At 39.1% G+C, this 4,053-nt stretch overlaps 1 non-coding gene across 1 annotated transcript; it reads left to right on the top strand.

Annotated features, from left to right (window-relative positions):
- The first annotated feature begins 3,465 nt into the window (after positions 1–3,465).
- On the top strand, positions 3,466–3,538 carry TRNAS-UGA (transfer RNA serine (anticodon UGA)). The gene has a single exon. It is a non-coding gene; the product is annotated as a tRNA-Ser (tRNA).
- The last annotated feature ends 515 nt before the right edge of the window (positions 3,539–4,053 follow it).

The following is a 4,053-nucleotide window of genomic DNA, read 5'->3' on the forward strand; positions in this document are numbered from 1 at the left end:
CTGCCTATTTAACCTATATGCAGAGTGCATCATGAGGAAGGCCGGTCTGGACGAGTCTTCAGCTGGAGTGAAGATTGCTGGAAAACGTATCAACAACCTTAGATATGCGGATGATACCACTTTAATGGCAGAAAGTGAAGTGGAACTCAAGAGACTTCTGATGCGCGTACAAGAAGAGAGTGAGAAGTTTGGGCTTAAACTGAACATTAAAAAAACGAAGATCATGGCGTCTTGCCCTATCAAGTCCTGGAGCATCAATGGACAAGAAGTGGAAGCTGTGACAGATTTTCTGTTCTTGGGCGCCAAGATTACCTCGGAAGGAGACTGCAGCCATGAAATTAGGAGACGCCTGCTTCTGGGAAAGAGAGCAATGGTTAGCCTTGACCGCCTAGTAAAGAGCAGAGACATTAGTCTGCCAACCAAGATCCGTATAACCCGTGCTATGGTCTTTCCAGTTGTGATGTATGGATGCGAGAGTTGGACTGTGAAAAAGGCTGACCGCCGAAGAATTGACGCGTTTGAATTGTGGTGCTGGCGAAGACTCTTAAGAGTTCCTTGGACTGCCAGAAGATCAAATCAGTCGATATTGTCAACCATTAACCCTGACTGCTCATGGGAGGGTCAAATTCTAAAGTTAAAGCTCAGCTACTTTGGTCATCTGATGAGAAGAGAGGAGTCGCTGGAGAAAGATTTGATGTTGGGAAAGGTTGAGGGTCGCCGGAGAAGGGGTAGGCAGCGAACGCGATGGTTAGATGGCATTCTCGAGGCATTGCAGATGAAGCTATGTGATGTTAAGAAGATAGTGAGAGACCGGAAAGCGTGGCGTGACATGGTCCATAGGGTCACGAAGAGTCGGGCACGACTGAACGCCTGAACTGAACTGATAGCCCTCAGTGCCTTTTTCTGAAGCACAAATAATTTCTTAATATTGGTTAGAGTAGTGCCTTCCCATATTAAGTGGGAGAGAGAACATTGGTTTGAAACTGGGCATGATATAGCACAAGCTTAGTTTGGTCAGCTACATTTCTCAACACCTTCGCTAAATTCCTACCACATGAACAATTTTGATTTGTAAGTTTTCTATGTGACGGCCCCAGAGCATGTGTTAATTGAAGTACACGCTTGGTGTTTTAACTGTGCGCAGCCTATATTACGTTATTGTCAAGGGGTGGATGAATGTCACAGGTATATTGATAAATCTTTGGTCTAAAATATACTGCCTCTGTTTTATTGATGTTTAGTAACGCATTCCTCTTTGACCATTTATGTAGTTTATCTAAAATCTCGTTACTCTTTCGCATCATACATACTGGTGTCGTCTGCTTATACTATGTGCTCGACACCCCTGTTAGTTTCGACCAAATCATTAATATAAATGTAAATTAAAATTGGATCCAGTATTCTACCCTGGGGTTCTCCATGATGGACAAATTTATATTTCTAACTATGTTTATCAAAGCAAACGCACTGACTACGGTTTTGTAAGTACCTTTCTACAATATCAAGTGCCTTTCCTCGAATACCGTATAGTGATAACTTTTCAATAAAGGTAACCCGATTAAACTTGTCGAAGGACTTAGGAAAGTGGGCAGAAACTCCCAGGGTAAGGTTTCTGTGTTCTATGTTGTCAATAATAATTTCTTTTTGCTTCAATAACGTCATTTATATAGAATATTTAGATTTGAAATCATACTGATTGTTCATTATAACATTAAATTTAACACAACTTTGAAAGCATCTTGAATATAAACTTTTCAAAACCTTTAGAGAAGAAGGGTAGCACCAATATCGATTGGTAATTTATAAGAACGTTTCAACGCTATGCTTGTAAATGACAACCACTTTAGCTTATTTCATTTCTGAAGGGAATGTGCCTGACAGAAAAGGCAAAAATTTGAGATAAAACAGGGGATGTAACGCGTATCCCATGTAAAATAAGCTTCAACTTGACATCGAACATGTCCTCGATTTCTGCTGGTTCTCAGGTTTCTAAATATGGATCGTATACTTCAGCGCCATCACATGACTGCAAAAACATACTGCTATGTACTACATGGTTAGACAAGTATTCGATAACATCTAAATCGTGGACTGCATACACTAATGAGATAAAGAAGTCGTTAAATTTGTCCGCAAGTGCAGAACAACTAAATTTAATGCCATCAAGTATTAGTGTGCAGGGGCTATCAGAAGCGGTTCGGCTCAGGAGTATATTAGGCTTTTGCCACACGTTCTTAGGGTCCATAATGACACGAAACATATTGATGGGATAATTATTTTAGCCTTCCTTCATGCAGGGTTAAGTTTTTTGGGGAAATCTTTAGGAGTATTGATATAGTTTATGTTTTTATAAATCATTTTAAGAATGCACGCTGTAAACCAATTTTTCGCAGCTTTTTTTTTTTTTCTTTTTTTTTACAACCTTACGTGGAACGTGATTTCTGCAAATTGAAATAAACGTCTTCAAGAAGCTATTGAATGCGTCATCTGTTATCTTCTGTTCGTAAACTTCACCCCAGTTGACGGCATTACGAAAGGAACCTATAGTCTCCACGGGCAAGTGCATGTCCTGTGTTGTCGCGCATGCAACTTGTTTATATCTGGATACATAGTTATTGTTGCACACAAAGTAGACAAGAGTGTGACCAATAATGGAATATGCTGACTCCTCCATGCAAGGAGTGGCAAGTAGAGCTTGTTATAAGTAAGTCGAAAATTACTGCTGATTCAGAAATTACACGTGTAGGTAGGTTATAATGTTTAGTAAAGAATAGTATTATAATAGGACCTGAAATTGATTCCTGCAATGTGACTGTTGGTTTGTGTTGATTCCGAACTCGGCCCAAAAAAATCACAGTAGTTATGAAATTGATTCCTGCAATGTGACTGTTGGTTTGTGTTGATTCCGAACTCGGCCCAAAAAAATCACAGTAGTTATTCTCAATACATAATATAGATATATATATATATATATATATATATATATATATATATATATATTGTCGTGGGTTCGGTTCCCACCATCGGCACGTTGTTTTTTCTTCTACTTTGTGTTTAATTATCTTTCCCCTAAACAGATTACATTACTAATTTCTGTGATTATCCAAGTAAACATTTCAAAAAAAAATTAAAAAAAAGACAAAGTACCATCCCCAACGCTTTCCTTGGCCTCGCCGACTGTTGGCTTCTTTCCTTCATGTATTATAACGAGCACCCTCATTTCCCCTTAATTGATCTGCTTGTAGCTTACGGGGGTCTCGGTTCTGGCAGTCTTGAAGCCATAGGTAGCGTAAGAGGGTTCTAGCACAGCTTTCGCCCTCGCTCTTGATCACGTTCTACGTGGCGCTGGCGGTAACAAAGGACATTCCACGTCCGCTGCTATGGTTGAGGGTGGCGCTGGTGAACACTCTCAAGGTTCGTATAGAGACAACATAAATACCCAAGCAAGTAGTAGGGGGGACAGCGGCTGATGTAGCTCAGTTGGAAGAGCACCGGACGTGATATTCGGAGGTCGTGGGTTCGGTTCCCACCATCGGCACGTTGTTTTTTCTTCTACTTTGTTTAATTATCTTTCCCCTAAACAGATTACATTACTAATTTCTGTGATTATCCAAGTAAACATTAAAAAAAATTAAAAAAAAAGACAAAGTACCATCCCCAACGCTTTCCTTGGCCTCGCCGACTGTTGGCTTCTTTCCTTCATGTATTATAACGAGCACCCTCATTTCCCCTTAATTGATCTGCTATATATATATATATATATATATATATATATATATATATATATATATATATATATATATATATATATATATATATATATATATATATATATATATATTCTAAATGCTCGCAAAACTTTATATAATACAACTATCTGGTTGTCGGTATACGCTACATCAAGCAAGCTTTTGGCAGATCGCACGGATAACGCTTCACAGTTTTCAACGCTTTTACACAGTTTCAACGCTTTTTTAATGGTCCCAGACCTCCGAGCTGCAAGCTTCATTCGATTTTGTTTTTAGGAAGCACAACTTCTGTATAGTGATAAAC

Source organism: Amblyomma maculatum, chromosome 1 (assembly GCF_055883805.1).
Source record: "Amblyomma maculatum isolate TAMU_Amacu chromosome 1, ASM5588380v1, whole genome shotgun sequence".
Classification (NCBI taxonomy): Eukaryota; Metazoa; Arthropoda; class Arachnida; order Ixodida; family Ixodidae; genus Amblyomma; species Amblyomma maculatum.